Source organism: Triturus cristatus, chromosome 3_2 (assembly GCF_964204655.1).
Source record: "Triturus cristatus chromosome 3_2, aTriCri1.1, whole genome shotgun sequence".
NCBI lineage: Eukaryota > Metazoa > Chordata > Amphibia > Caudata > Salamandridae > Triturus > Triturus cristatus.
This window is the reverse complement of record NC_140584.1, coordinates 1,166,876,040-1,166,892,207: the sequence shown is the minus strand read 5'-3', so window position 1 is coordinate 1,166,892,207 and position 16,168 is coordinate 1,166,876,040. Positions and strand designations below refer to the sequence as shown.

Below are 16,168 nucleotides of genomic sequence, written 5' to 3'. Positions count from 1 at the left end.
CATCATACACTAGGGCCCATTTCACTAACATACGCTCAAATACTCTACCAGCAGCAATAAACCTGTGGAAAGAAAACTCCTAATCACCCTGCATCTATATCGAGGTCGATAAGACCTAGTTATTGAGACTGTCCATAAACATAATCTATACAACCTATACGAATAATCAAAATATAATACACAATAATTGACAAGAAATAATATCCAACACCATGTTCAAGTTATATTGCTTTATCCAAAATTAGTCAAATGAAAATCAAGCAGCATAAATCATTTTTCTCATAGTTACCTATTCTAGCTAAATGTCAGAACGGGTCAGGACAAGTCTCTCGGTAAAGTCTCTCAAGACGAAGTCCCTTCAGCATCAATCCTCAGCAACGTAGATTCAGTACGCGGCAAAGGCAAATGGCAAGTGGCAAGACCCTCTCTAGGCTAACAATTCTTATACTGAATCGAACAAAAGAAAGATACAAGAAAAGTTGTAATGTCCGCTGGACCGCTGAGCAGAGCGAGAAGGAAAGGATGTAACATTGCTACATTCGAAAATCTCCGCTCAGGAAAAATCACAAAATAAAGACTACGGAACAGGAACCAAGAATCGCAAATGTATCTGTTAGTTCTACTTCTCCTCGGCAATGAGACCAATGCTCAGAGTCTTTCTCTAAGGCTCCTTTGTTTTCCCAAGGCTGCCAAGGACGTTCCATTTCACTCGAAGATTACCCCGGCTGCTGATGTCCTCATGGAAAATTTCACAAGGCAAGCAAGGACTGTGGTCAGCTGACTTCAGGACCATATTCAGCAGGGCTCTCTTCCATCACAGTTTTCTATTCTCAACTCGAGGCCAGGCTTACAAAATCGGCCATCTTTAACTAGGCCACAATAGACCATCTTAATTAAAAGAAACAAAAACAACGTTACCACAGCATAGTGATTAAACAGTGTTAACCCCACTAATACCCTTATGTGTATGCATCTATCTAGCACTTGCAACATAGAAAAGCATTAATTCGGAAAGCGTTTTGTGCTCAAAAATAAACAGCACATAGCAACGTTTAAACATGAAAACACGCACGTTATTTGTTAAACAGCACATTTATGCGCACCCACGTGTAACTCTCTCTTATTAGGACAAACGGATTGATTAATATAAACACACTTTGCACAAGAAAAATAATTAATTGCTAGTAATTAATAAAATTAATATGACAAATAGACATGCCAGAGCTTCAAAACCCAGCGAATTTTCAAACAGAAAACTCTGCTCCAGCAGACGCACCTGGATGCCAACTTCAATTATCACTATATCCGAAAGATCCCAGCACCAATCCAAGGTGGACTGGGGGGCTTGTACCTTCCCCCCGGCGTTGCAGTTCAGGTGCCGCCCCCGGGCCTTGCACCCTCACCCGATCCTAAGCCCAAGCCAAGGGACACCCTACACAGTTGAACCTGTGACTTGCTGGTGATCCCAACCTCGGCGGGAGATACTCCTGGCACCTGGAGCCGAGCGAGGGAAGTGAGCCTGACGGCACCCGCCGCTCCATACCCTGCCCTCCACGCAAACGGCCTGTTCGGGCCTATGACCCCGATTCAACCCGCTGGCAGCGAGGCCCTCCCTCTCCCCCTCAACAAGACGCTGTTGCGCCTCTGTCCGCCACTGGTCAGTGACCGAGTAGGCGGGGGGTGCTCGTACGGACCCATGGTGCATGATGCTGGTCTCCCCCCTTCTTAGGGGTAGCGGGAGGACCGCCTGCTTCAGAGAGGCTGGAGGGAATCTCCCTCTCAACTGCCCCTCCCCCCGACCAGCTCGCGGGCCACCTTCAGCTGTCTGGAATGCACAAGGACTGAAGGAACCTTGAGTGCCCGGGGCAGGGCCCCCGCGGGCATCACCACACGGTGGTAAAAGAGGGAGGGGGAGCAGTCTGCACTCACCAGCCTCACTGCATCACAAGACGGTGTATCCAGGCAGACCAGCACCACGACCAAATGGCGTCAAGGGTCGTGGGAAACGACCTGCTGACGGCGTGTCTGGCGCAAAGAGGACGCCAATATGGCCGGGGGAGGCATAAATACCTCCCCACCTTCTCTGCATGCCGGATGTGACGCGTCTGGTAAGGGGACTCCTCCTCGAGTCCCCCATTATTAGTGGGGGTGGGGAAGTGCCCAAATGGCACTAAAGGGGCCGCAGGCAGCCGCACTTTACAGAGTTTGCCAGTGAAGCGCTACTTACGTTTTCTCATCTTCCTTTCAAGAGGATTGTTATACCCTTTGTTCTGTGAGGGGTACCCAGGTGAGAATGCGAGCTCTGAACGTGATGTCCCGCAGGGCCCATTTACACGATTCGTAAAGCAGCAGGAGCAAGCAGGCAGCTATTACGTTTGTAAAGCACCACGTAGTGACGTATGTGCGTGCAGCCAATCAGATGCCACCATTTTTGCTGTTGTCTGCCCAAGATCTTTTTTAGCAGCCGAAAAGATCAATATTGGGTCCGTGTGCTTCTTTGCTGATTTTGCGATTATTTTGCAAATCCTAAAATTTTGAAATGCTGGAGAGTCTGTTCGTTGGTGATGCAAAGCAGCTTGAACATGGATCTTCTGGAAACTGGAAACCAATGTAGGGCCTTCAAGGCGGGGGAGATGTGGGCTTGTGGCTTTAGATGTAGAAATAGTCTGCCAGCAGAGATTTTAATCCATTGTAGTATTTCTATAGTTGTTAAAGATGATCCGTGGTAGAAGCTTTTGGCGTAGTGGAGTTTAGACACTACAAGAGAGACCTCGTGTGGAAATCCCAGGTGGGAGGAGTTGCGTTGCAGAGGGTTTTTAGTAATGCAGTTTGATCTTGACGGTTTGTCCATGTGGGAGTTCATCGATAGCTTGGAGTCCTTGGTAATTCTGAGGTTTCTGACTGTGTTTGTTTCTGTATGTGTACTTGTTCTTACTGGGTGTGTTTGCATCACTGGGATTTGCTTGTTATTGGTGGGTATAGTCTCCATAACAACAATAGGACCTCATCCCACTCTCTTGGTCTGATCACCCATACGACGTTCATTGTTAGTGCCACCTCAGCAGATGCGCTTCCTTGTTTTAGTGCCACTGCCGCAGGGCGCCCCTTGGTCTGTCATAATTGTCGTGGTTTACAGCAGGAGCCGCTCCCTCCTCACCTGGTGGCAGGGACAGGCGCTCCTTATCGAAGCAAGGGTTCGGTTGATGCCAGACCCACGAGGTGATGCCCTTTCGATGAAGTCCAATTGCCCGTGTTCACAGTTTCCACATGAGACCTCTGGACCCGCCGCAGATGGTATCGAGTCGGTAGTAGCGCTCCCTGTCCTCTGCACTCTGGAAGAAGGGTGGTTGACCAGATGTCTCTCCGTTGAGACAGCAGCAGTGTGTGGGAAAAGAATCTATAAAGGGCAAGGTATCCCTAGCTCAGCTGTTTTTTCTCAGGTGTGCATGTTTGCACCGGTGCAAAGTTCCCATGACTGGCACTACTTCACACCGGGACGTCTCTGCACACTCATACATCAGTCGCAACCTGAAAGAAACTGCAGGACTCACCTTAAGCATCACCGTGGCAGGGAGGATGCACAATTGTAGACATGTAATGGCGAGACCTGCAGGAATCGTATTTTAAGGGAATGAGGCTAGCTCAGCATCTGTCATCCATGTTAATGTGAAGTTGGACTACATCACAGGAATAACCTTTGCTAGCTCCTTCTCTGCTAGAGTAAAGGTTGCTAGGCGCCAAGGAGCGCTTGAAAGACTCTGTTGAACGTTCTGAATGAAATGTACTTTTTTCAAGGTTGAATTTCTTATGTGCCTCAGACTGAATAACATACTACGTCACCATTGTGTCTCCATGCAGTACACCGTGTGATGTATTAGTGAGAAAGTTCTCGAATGTATTCTGTCGCACATGTGAAGCATGAGAGCACATGCTTGTCTAAAATACTATAAAAGAAGGTGATTTGGGGAGGGAAGTAGGAACCCATCTCTCTACTCTTAGACGGCAAATCTCCCTCGGTTTTATTTCAGAGACTCCTGGGAGTTCTTGATTATTGTAACTTTTAGGCTTAGTACGCCGACTGAACTTCTAGTTGACTAATTTGCAATTTGTGCCTTTGTACTTTGAATATTATAGAAGCAAACCTTTAACTCGAGACGTTTGTGTCTGTTCTTTTTGAGCCTCTAATGTGATTGAATAACAAGGCACTGCTGAATCCCGAATACACAAGTGAGGCGGGTCCCTCGGAGTCTCCAGAGTCCGTATTGGGCTACACCCCTACGAGTAAGATAAAATCAGCGTGTCCAGGGGTGAAGAAAGGTGCTGGTCTGCGCGCGAACACAGAAAATATCTTTTATTGATAAATAGAGCCTATGATCGGTTTAGCCTGTTTCTCGATAAGATCAAGTATGGGTGTAAAGACCACCAAGAAACAATACAAAAGCAATTTGCCTCTAATCACACAATGTTATCAGGTTGGGAAACCATGGGTTAAGGTCTGGTGTTCTTGTTTCACAATCAACAGTTAGCCATCAGGCCTCTTTGGTGAGGGGGACTCCAGGGCCTAATTTGAACTGGTGGCTTCTGGTGCTCGGCACCGGCACTTAATTGTCAACACCGGCGCTTGTGACAGTTTGCCACAAGGTGGTGCTATCAGCCTAATTTAGAGATGACCACAACAACCGGTAATTATTAATTCAATAAACGTTAGAATTTATTATTACCTGCCGCCCAAGTCCTTCTCGTAGCTTTGGGAGCCTGAAATAGTTTGAATTGTCACACTTGTAGGAGTGTGGTGGTCAGTAGTTGTGTTGTTACTATCATTGACTGCATGGCAGGGCAATGTGTGGTGCAAGCTGCAGGGGCCTGCCCTGCTGACGAGAGCCCCAGCATTTATGTTTTTTACAGATTGAGCACTTGGGGATACCTTGCCCATGTCCACAAGAGCAAGAACCTTTCCCTCTAAATCTAGTCTTTGAGCACCTTGGCTCCAGCGTGGGAGGGGGGACTTAGACTAGATCCGCTCTTGTACCACATACCAGGCCCACAGACCTCAGTCCAGTAGTGTGCGCATTAGAAATGCACCCAATTTAACTTCCAGTTTCTCAGCCGCAACTCCCTTTCTGTAAGTAAACTATGATAAACAGAGACATGCGGTAAAGTAAAGTACCCACTCGAGGGATCTGGTGAGAGGGACGGCCATATGAATGAATATAGGACTAGGACCCGTCAGTACTCGGGATACTCTCCTATGAGTCTACCTGACCACTTATGCCTTAGGGAGTCCTAGCAACTGATCGACCATAGAGACAACGCCATTCTCTCACTTATAGGCAGGGCCACTGCAATTATGCGGAAGGAGAGGGACAAATTATGCTTCAGGGTTGAGTAAATTATGCGGCAAGAATATGCAAATTATGCGGCATAATGCAGCACCTTTTGTAATAGTATTACTTCATTATTTCGGCCTTTTTAAACTTGGCGCCACTGTCTGGGCATTGGTTGCACCTCATTAGAACCAGTTTAACACCCAAATATGGCAATAGGACACAGAAAGGTGACCAGTCCAGCTTTGCAAAGGGCCTTCCACTGAGCAGCAACACGTTGCCGCATTTTTAGTAACTTTTGAACAGTTTGAGGTAGAAACAATTTCTCGATGTCAATAGAGGAATGGTTCTAAAAGTGGGGTGGGGGTATTTAAAAGTCGTGCCTACCCCCCATACTTAGAAGGATTAAAGGCTGCCCGATGAATCATCGCGCCCCTCCCCCCCACTGGGTCTACACAGACCTGTCAGTGGCGTGTGTAATATGTTGCCCCCCCCCCTGCAGAATGAGAAGAAGGGCCCCTGACTCTCCCACATCTCACAGATATTCATTGGCCTTGGACGGAACGGGGCCCCGCCGAAGGATTTGGTGGCCCTTCAAGGGTTGGGGGGCCCCCTTGCACTGCAGGACCTGCAGGGGCCTTCATTACGCCCCTGAGACCTGTGCCGCAGGTGCGTTCACGCACCGAGCTATGTAATAAAGAGGAATAGTAACATTTTCCGCTGCCCTTGAAACTGACCCCGCGCCCTCGGTGCTGATACCATGTAGTGCGCGAGCCATGGGAACGCGTGCGGGGGCTCGGAGACACACCCTGCTGTTCCAGCTAGTGTTCACCCTTCCCCCCACCCCCGCACATGGAGTGAGCTGGGTGGACCTTCGATGGAGCTGATCAGGGTGCAGAGTGCGCGAGGGTAATAGAGCACAATTAGCCAGTTCGACGTCACCAGTATCGGTGCAATGAGAACTGAGTCATCAAGTTATCTCCTTACTACATTCCCTTGCACGAGGGTCGTGCGAGAGATCGACACCCAAACCTTTGAGGGCAGCCAGACACCTAAAAAAACCCACTGTGATGTGAATGAAGGCCTTGCGCCAGTGTCTGCCCACACAGGACCCTGGCAGAATGAAACACTAGAGGGCCCTGCAAGGCGCTGGGATGCCCCCCCCCCCCCATCCCATTACAACCAGCCAAACACCCACCGTTTCCAAGATCCTTTCCTTGCAACCTACTCCAGGATATCAGCAGGATGTCCAGTGATGCTCTGCATCAAATTTGCTTAGTAAACATCATTTATTTTTATTTTATAATAAAAACACAAGACGATATGGCTGTCTATTTATGTTCCTTCACCCTTCAATGAAAGATACAAAAATGATCGTTTGGAGAATTGATAGTGAGCTGGGTAAACAGGTCATCCTCGTGCACCGTGAGTTTGGTGAAGAGGCCAGCCTCGTGCACAGTGAACTGGGTGAAGTGTTCAGCCTCGGGCACAGTGAGCTGGGTGAAGAGGCCAGCCTCGTGCACAGTGAACTGGGTGAAGTGTTCAGCCTCGGGCACAGTGAGCTGAGTGAAGACTTCAGCCTCGGGCACAGTGAGCTGGGTGAAGAGGTCAGCCTTGTGCATGGTGAGCTGGGTAAAGAGGACAGCCTCGGGCACAGTGAGCTGAGTGAAGAGGTCAGCCTCGTGCACCGTGAGCTGAGTGAAGACTTCAGCCTCGGGCACAGTGAGCTGGGTGAAGAGGTCAGCCTTGTGCATGGTGAGCTGGGTAAAGAGGACAGCCTCGGGCACAGTGAGCTGAGTGAAGAGGTCAGCCTCGTGCATGGTGAGCTGGGTGAAGAGTTCAGCCTCGTGCATGGTGAGCTGGGTAAAGAGGACAGCTTCGGGCACAGTGAGCTGAGTGAAGAGCTCAGCCTCGTGCATGGTGAGCTGAGTGAAGAGTTCAGCCTCGTGCACAGTGAGCTGAGTGAAGACTTCAACCTCGTGCACAGTGAGCTGAGTGAAGAGTTCAGCCTCGGGCACAGTGAGCTGAGTGAAGACTTCAGCCTCGTGCATGGTGAGCTGAGTGAAGAGTTCAGCCTCGTGCATGGTGAGCTGAGTGAAGAGTTCAGCCTCGTGTGCAGTGAGCTGAGTGAAGACTTCAACCTCGTGCACAGTGAGCTGAGTGAAGTGTTCAGCCTCGTGCACAGTGAGCTGAGTGAAGACTTCAGCCTCGTGCACAGTGAGCTGAGTGAAGAGTTCCGCCTCGGGCACAGTGAGCTGAGTGAAGACTTCAGCCTCGTGCACAGTGAGCTGAGTGAAGAGTTCAGCCTCGTGCACAGTGAGCTGAGTCAAGACTTCAGCCTTGTGCACAGTGAGCTGAGCGAAGAGTTCAGCCGCGTGCATGGTGAGCTGGGTGAAGTGTTCAGCCTCGGGCACAGTGAGCTGGGTGAAGAGGTCAGCCTTGTGCATGGTGAGCTGAGTGAAGAGTTCAGCCTCGGGCACAGTGAGCTGGGTGAAGAGGTCAGCCTTGTGCACAGTGAGCTGATTGAAGACTTCAGCCTCGTGCATGGTGAGCTGGGTAAAGAGGACAGCCTCGGGCACAGTGAGCTGAGTGAAGAGTACAGCCTCGTGCATGGTGAGCTGGGTGAAGAGTTCAGCCTCGTGCATGGTGAGCTGGGTAAAGAGGACAGCCTCGGGCACAGTGACCTGGGTGAAGAGGTCAGCCTTGTGCACAGTGAGCTGAGTGAAGGCTTCAGCCTCGTGCACAGTGAGCTGGGTGAAGTGTTCAGCCTCGGGCACAGTGAGCTGGGTGAAGTGTTCAGCCTCGGGCACAGTGAGCTGGATGAAGAGGTCAGCCTTGTGCATGGTGAGCTGAGTGAAGAGTTCAGCCTCGGGCACAGTGAGCTGAGTGAAGAGGTCCGCCTCGTGCACAGTGAGCTGAGTGAAGACTTCAGCCTCGTGCACAGTGAAGTGTTCAGCCTCGTGCACATTGAGCTGAGCGAAGAGTTCAGCCTCGTGCACAGTGAGCTGAGCGAAGAGTTCAGCCTCGTGCATGGTGAGCTGGGTGAAGAGATCAGCCTCGTGCACAGTGAGCTGAGTGAAGAGTTCAGCCTCGTGCACAGTGAGCTGAGTCAAGACTTCAGCCTCGTGCACAGTGAGCTGAGTGAAGAGTTCAGCCTCGGGCACAGTGAGCTGGGTGAAGAGGTCAGCCTCGTGCACAGTGAGCTGAGTGAAGACTTCAGCCTCGTGCACAGTGAGCTGGGTGAAGTGTTCAGCCTCGTGCACAGTGAGCTGAGTGAAGAGTTCAGCCTCGTGCACAGTGAGCTGAGTCAAGACTTCAGCCTCGTGCACAGTGAGCTGAGTGAAGAGTTCAGCCTCGTGCACAGTGAGCTGAGGGAAGAGTTCAGCCTTGGGCACAGTGAGCTGAGTGAAGACTTCAGCCTCGTGCACAGTGAGCTGGGTGAAGTGTTCAGCCTCGGGCACAGTGAGCTGGGTGAAGAGGTCAGCCTCGTGCACAGTGAGCTGAGTGAAGAGTTCAGCCTCGTGCACAGTGAGCTGAGTGAAGAGTTCAGCCTCGGGCACAGTGAGCTGGGTGAAGAGGTCAGCCTTGTGCACAGTGAGCGGAGTGAAGACTTCAGCCTCGTGCACAGTGAGCTGGGTGAAGTATTCAGCCTCGGGCACAGTAAGCTGGGTGAAGTGTTCAGCCTCGGGCACAGTGAGCTGGGTGAAGAGGTCAGCCTTGTGCATGGTGAGCTGAGTGAAGAGTTCAGCCTCGGACACAGTGAGCTGAGTGAAGAGGTCAGCCTCGTGCACAGTGAGCTGAGTGAAGACTTCAGCCTCGTGCACAGTGAGCTGGGTGAAGTGTTCAGTCTCGGCACAGTGAGCTGGGTGAAGTGTTCAGCCTCGGGCACAGTGAGCTGGGTGAAGAGGTCAGCCTTGTGCACAGTGAGCTGAGTGAAGACTTCAGCCTTGTGCACAGTGAGCTGAGCGAAGAGTTCAGCCTCGTGCATGGTGAGCTGGGTGAAGAGATCAGCCTTGTGCACAGTGAGCTGAGTGAAGAGTTCAGCCTTGTGCATGGTAAGGTGAGTGAAGAGTTCAGCCTCGGGCACATTGAGCTGAGCGAAGAGTTCAGCCTCGTGCACAGTGAGCTGAGCGAAGAGTTCAGCCTCGTGCATGGTGAGCTGGGTGAAGAGATCAGCCTCGTGCACAGTGAGCTGAGTGAAGAGTTCAGCCTCGTGCACAGTGAGCTGAGTCAAGACTTCAGCCTCGTGCACAGTGAGCTGAGTGAAGAGTTCAGCCTCGGGCACAGTGAGCTGGGTGAAGAGGTCAGCCTCGTGCACAGTGAGCTGAGTGAAGACTTCAGCCTCGTGCACAGTGAGCCGGGTGAAGTGTTCAGCCTCGTGCACAGTGAGCTGAGTGAAGAGTTCAGCCTCGTGCACAGTGAGCTGAGTCAAGACTTCAGCCTCGTGCACAGTGAGCTGAGTGAAGAGTTCAGCCTCGTGCACAGTGAGCTGAGTGAAGAGTTCAGCCTTGGGCACAGTGAGCTGAGTGAAGACTTAAGCCTCGTGCACAGTGAGCTGGGTGAAGTGTTCAGCCTCGGGCACAGTGAGCTGGGTGAAGAGGTCAGCCTCGTGCACAGTGAGCTGAGTGAAGAGTTCAGCCTCGTGCACAGTGAGCTGAGTGAAGAGTTCAGCCTCGGGCAGAGTGAGCTGGGTGAAGAGGTCAGCCTTGTGCACAGTGAGCGGAGTGAAGACTTCAGCCTCGTGCACAGTGAGCTGGGTGAAGTATTCAGCCTCGGGCACAGTAAGCTGGGTGAAGTGTTCAGCCTCGGGCACAGTGAGCTGGGTGAAGAGGTCAGCCTTGTGCATGGTGAGCTGAGTGAAGAGTTCAGCCTCGGGCACAGTGAGCTGAGTGAAGAGGTCAGCCTCGTGCACAGTGAGCTGAGTGAAGACTTCAGCCTCGTGCACAGTGAGCTGGGTGAAGTGTTCAGCCTCGGGCACAGTGAGCTGGGTGAAGTGTTCAGCCTCGGGCACAGTGAGCTGGGTGAAGAGGTCAGCCTTGTGCACAGTGAGCTGAGTGAAGACTTCACCCTCGTGCACAGTGAGCTGAGCGAAGAGTTCAGCCTCGTGCATGGTGAGCTGGGTGAAGTGATCAGCCTTGTGCACAGTGAGCTGAGTGAAGAGTTCAGCCTTGTGCATGGTGAGGTGAGTGAAGAGTTCAGCCTCGGGCACAGTGAGCTGGATGAAGAGTTCAGCCTCGTGCACAGTGAGCTGAGTGAAGACTTCAGCCTCGTGCACAGTGAGCTGAGCGAAGAGTTCAGCCTCGTGCATGGTGAGCTGGGTGAAGAGATCAGCCTTGTGCACAGTGAGCTGAGTGAAGAGTTCAGCCTCGTGCACAGTGAGCTGAGTCAAGACTTCAGCCTCGTGCACAGTGAGCTGGTTGAAGTGTTCAGCCTCGGGCACAGTGAGCTGGGTGAAGAGGTCAGCCTTGTGCATGGTGAGCTGAGTGAAGAGTTCAGCCTGGGGCACAGTGAGCTGAGTGAAGAGGTCAGCCTCGTGCACAGTGAGCTGAGTGAAGACTTCAGCCTCGTGCACAGTGAGCTGAGTGAAGACTTCAGCCTCGTGCACAGTGAGCTGAGTGAAGTGTTCAGCCTCGTGCACAGTGAGCTGAGTGAAGACTTCAGCCTCGTGCACAGTGAGCTGAGTGAAGACTTCAGCCTCGTGCACAGTGAGCTGAGTGAAGAGTTCAGCCTCGTGCATGGTGAACTGGGTGAAGAGTTCAGCCTCGTGCATGGTGAGCTGGGTAAAGAGGACAGCCTCGGGCACAGTGAGCTGAGTGAAGAGGTCAGCCTCGTGCACAGTGAGCTGAGTGAAGAGTTCAGCCTCGTGCACGGTGAACTGGGTGAAGAGTTCAGCCTCGTGCATGGTGAGCTGGGTAAAGAGGACAGCCTCGGGCACAGTGAGCTGAGTGAAGAGGTCAGCCTCGTGCACAGTGAACTGAGTGAAGAGTTCAGCCTCGTGCATGGTGAGCTGGGTAAAGAGGACAGCCTCGGGCACAGTGAGCTGAGTGAAGAGTACAGCCTCGTGCATGGTGAGCTGGGTGAAGAGGACAGCCTCGGGCACAGTGAGCTGGGTGAAGAGGTCAGCCTTGTGCATGGTGAGGTGAGTGAAGAGTTCAGCCTCAGGCACAGTGAGCTGGGTGAAGAGGTCAGCCTTGTGCACAGTGAGCTGAGTGAAGACTTCAGCCTCGTGCACAGTGTGCTGGGTGAAGTGTTCAGCCTCGGGCACAGTGAGCTGGGTGAAGTGTTCAGCCTCAGGCACAGTGAGCTGGGTGAAGAGGTCAGCCTTGTGCATGGTGAGCTGAGTGAAGAGTTCAGCCTCGGGCACAGTGAGCTGAGTGAAGAGTTCTGCCTCGGGCACAGTGAGCTGAGTGAAGACTTCAGCCTCGTGCACAGTGAGCTGAGTGAAGAGTTCCGCCTCGGGCACAGTGAGCTGAGTGAAGACTTCAGCCTCGTGCACAGTGAGCTGAGTGAAGACTTCAGCCTCGTGCACAGTGAGCTGAGTGAAGACTTCAGCCTCGTGCATGGTGAGCTGGGTAAAGAGGACAGCCTCGGGCACAGTGAGCTGAGTGAAGAGGTCAGCCTCGTGCACAGTGAGCTGAGTGAAGAGGTCAGCCTTGTGCATGGTGAGCTGGGTAAAGAGGACAGCCTCGGGCACAGTGAGCTGAGTGAAGAGTTCCGCCTCGGGCACAGTGAGCTGAGTGAAGACTTCAGCCTCGTGCACAGTGAGCTGAGTGAAGACTTCAGCCTCGTGCATGGTGAGCTGGGTAAAGAGGACAGCCTCGGGCACAGTGAGCTGAGTGAAGAGTACAGCCTCGTGCATGGTGAGCTGGGTGAAGAGTTCAGCCTCGTGCATGGTGAGCTGGGTAAAGAGGACAGCCTCGGGCACAGTGAGCTGAGTGAAGAGTTCCGCCTCGGGCACAGTGAGCTGAGTGAAGAGTACAGCCTCGTGCATGGTGAGCTGGGTGAAGAGTTCAGCCTCGTGCATGGTGAGCTGGGTAAAGAGGTCAGCCTCGTGCACAGTGAGCTGAGTGAAGAGGTCAGCCTTGTGCATGGTGAGCTGGGTAAAGAGGACAGCCTCGGGCACAGTGAGCTGAGTGAAGAGTACAGCCTCGTGCATGGTGAGCTGGGTGAAGAGTTCAGCCTCGTGCATGGTGAGCTGGGTAAAGAGGACAGCCTCGGGCACAGTGAGCTGGGTGAAGAGTTCAGCCTCGTGCACAGTGAGCTGAGTCAAGAGTTCAACCTCAGGCACAGTGAGCTGGGTGAAGACTTCAGCCTTGTGCACAGTGAGCTGAGTGAAGAGGTCAGCCTCGGGCACAGCGAGCTGAGTGAAGAGTTCAGCCTCTGGCACAGTGAGTTGGGTGAAGAGTTCAGCCTCGGGCATAGTGAGCTGGATAAAGAGGTCAGCCTCGTGTACAGTAAGCTGGGTGTAGAGGTCAGCGTTGTGCACAGTGAGCTGAGTGAAGTAGTTAGCCTTGTGCACAGTGAGCTGGGTGAAGAGTTCAGCCTTATGCACAGTGAGCTGGGTGAAGAGGTCAGCCTCGTGTACAGTAAGCTGGGTGTAGAGGTCAGAGTTGTGCACAGTGAGCTGAGTGAAGTAGTTAGCTTTGTGCACAGTGAGCTGGGTGAAGAGTTCAGACTTATGCACAGTGAGCTGGGTGAAGAGGTCAGCCTTGTGCATGGTGAGCTGGGTAAAGAGTACAGCCTCTGCGCCTCCGGCCTGGTTGCCCCCTCGCTGCTCCTCGATCCTGCTCCTGAGACCCTTGCTGCTCCAGTCTCCTTCGACGCCGAGAGCGGCGCCCCAGCCGCCGCAGGGCCGCCCGCCCAACCAGATCCAGTTTCCTGCCGCTTCCTGACCGCGGCCCCGCCCCCTCGCCAGTCCATTGGTGGACGCGACCCCGCCTCCCAGCTGACCCGCCCTCCCGACTCCCCTCTTATGTCGACCCCTCAGCGACCGCGCAGCGGATGCGCGCAGCGGGAGCACCGATTGAGCGCCGAAGGTGCGCCAAAGGTAAGCCCGTCTGCGCCCATCCGCGCCTGGACCGCACCCAGCGCCAGAACCCCTGGCCCCTGCAGAGGCCAACCCCCCCACCGGACTTACGATGCCACCACCCTCAACGCACTCAACACCGGCCGAACCCCCGGGTGCTACCGAGCCACTCCGAGACGCACCCACGGACCCTTCAGCTGCCGCACCTGCAAGTTCACCTGCATCCGGACCCGCCCCACACCAGCACCCGCCAAGCCGAACACCAGCAGCAACCCCCTCAAGTGCATCCTGCTCAACACCCGCTCCGTCCACAGACACGCCTTTCAACTCTGGAACCTCCTCGACACCACAGCTCCTGACGTTGCCTTCCTCACGGAAACCTGGATGAACGACTCCTCAGCGCCCGACATCGCCATAGCCATCCCAGAGGGCTACAAGATCATCCGGAGAGACCGCGACAACCAGACTGGAGGAGGCATCGCCATCATCCACAGGGACACCATCCGTATCTCGACTAACGCCGACAACACCCTGACAACCGCTGAACACCTGCACTTCCAGATCCACACCGACCCCAAGACCACCCTCAGAGGCACCCTGATCTACCGACCCCCGGGACCACGCACTCAATTCAGCGAAGACATCGCCGACTTCATCAGCCCGCACGCCCTCCCCTCTGCTGACTACATCCTCCTCGGGGACATCAACTTCCACCTGGAGAACAACAACGACCGCAACACCACCACCCTGCTTGACACCCTCGGACTCAAGCAGCTGGTGACCACCCCCACCCACCTCGCCGGACACACACTCGACGCCGTCTTCTCGTCCAGCAAAGACATCTCCTTCAGCGACGCCACTAGACTCCACTGGACGGACCACAGCTGCATCCACTTCACCTTCAAAAGAACCACGGTCCACCACCACCAGCAACAGGCTGCACGAAGAAGCTGGAACAAGATCACAGCCGAACAACTCGCCGCATCCCTGAGCCAGCACCCTCCCGCCAGCTCAACGAACCCCAGCCAAGCCGCCTACAACCTCACGAAATGGATCTCTACCTGCGCGGACGAGCTCGCCCCTCTGAGGACCCTGCCCAGCAGACCCGGAAGCAAGAAGGCCCCGTGGTTCACCGACGAACTCAAGAGCTCCAAGAAGAACTGCCGAGCCCTCGAGAAAGCCTGGAGAAGAGACCCAACGCCGGACAACATGACTACCCTCAAGCTCGCCACCCGAATGCACCATCAACTGATCCACGCCACCAAGAAAACAGCATTCAAGGACCGGCTGGACAACAATGCACACAACAGCAAGGAACTCTTCAACATCGTCAGAGAGCTCTCCAACCCCAACGCCGGAACCAACGACATCACCCCATCGCAAGACCTCTGCAACTCCCTCGCCTCCTACTTCCACAACAAGATCGCTGACATACACAACAGCTTCAGAACACAACCAACGCTCCCCACGACCAAACCAACGCCCCCCACCACCACCCTCAACGCCTGGACACCGATCAACCTCGAAGACACCATCAGCACGATGAACTCCATCCACTAGGATCCCCAACCGACCCCTGCCCTCACCACATCTTCAACAAGGCCGACGCTGTCATCGCACCCCACCTGCAGGACATCATCAACACCTCCCTCGACACCGCCACCTTCCCTGACAGCTGGAAGCACGCCGAACTCAACGCTCTACTAAAGAAACCAACGGCGGACCCCACCGAACTCAAGAACTACCGCCCCATCTCGCTCCTCCCGTTTCCAGCCAAAGTCATCGAGAAGACCATCAACAAGCAACTGGCAGCCTTCCTCGAGACGACCGGTTCCCTCGACCCTTCCCAGTCAGGCTTCCGGGCCAACCACAGCACCGAGACCGCCCTCATCGCTGCCACCGACGACATCCGAACCCTGCTGGACAACGGAGAAACAGCGGCCCTCATCCTCCTAGACCTCTCCGCGGCATTCGACACTGTCTGCCACCGCACCCTAGTGCAGCGCCTCAACAACGTCGGAATCCAGGAGAAGGCACTGGACTGGATCATCTCCTTCCTCACCGGAAGGACACAGAGAGTCCGCCTGCCCCCGTTCAGATCAGAAGCCACGGAAGTCATCTGCGGCGTCCCTCAGGGCTCCTCGCTCAGCCCCACCCTCTTCAATGTCTACATGAGCCCCCTCGCGGCCATCGCACGCCAACACAACCTGAACATCATCTCCTACGCCGATGACACCCAGCTGATCCTCTCCCTGACCAACGACCCCGCCACCGCCAGAGCCAACCTACACGAAGGGATGAAAAACGTGGCCGAGTGGATGACGACCAGCCGCCTGAAACTGAACACAGACAAGACGGAAGTCCTCATCCTGGGCTCCTCACCCTCCGCCTGGGACGACTCCTGGTGGCCCCCCGCCCTGGGCAACGCACCCAAACCGACAGACCACGCACGCAACCTGGGCTTCATCCTGGACTCCTCCCTCTCCATGACCAGACAAGTCAACGCCGTCTCCTCGTCCTGTTTCAACATCCTGCGCATGCTACGTAAGATCTTCCGGTGGATCCCCACCGAGACCAGGAAGACGGTCACCCAGGCCCTCGTCACCAGTCGATTGGACTACGGCAACGCCCTCTACGCCGGTACCACCGCCAAGCTCCAGAAGAGACTCCAGCGGATCCAGAACGCCTCGGCGAGACTCATCCTCGACGTCCCCAGACGAACTCACATCTCCAGACACCTGAGAGACCTGCACTGGCTCCCGATCAACAAAAGAATCACCTTCCGGCTCCTCACCCACGCACACAAAGCCCTACACAA

At 54.0% G+C, this 16,168-nt stretch overlaps 1 protein-coding gene and 1 long non-coding RNA gene across 9 annotated transcripts in view; one reads left to right on the top strand and one right to left on the bottom strand.

Annotated features, from left to right (window-relative positions):
• The window catches only part of LOC146859358 (uncharacterized), a 196,269-nt gene that overhangs the window by 49,178 nt on the left and 130,923 nt on the right, over positions 1-16,168 (top strand). The gene's annotated exons all lie outside the window — the stretch shown is intronic.
• Positions 216-3,386, bottom strand: LOC146859359 (uncharacterized). The gene is made up of 2 exons (XR_014980092.1): positions 2,228-3,386; positions 216-888 (listed from the first exon to the last, which is right to left on the bottom strand). It is a non-coding gene; the product is annotated as an uncharacterized LOC146859359 (long non-coding RNA).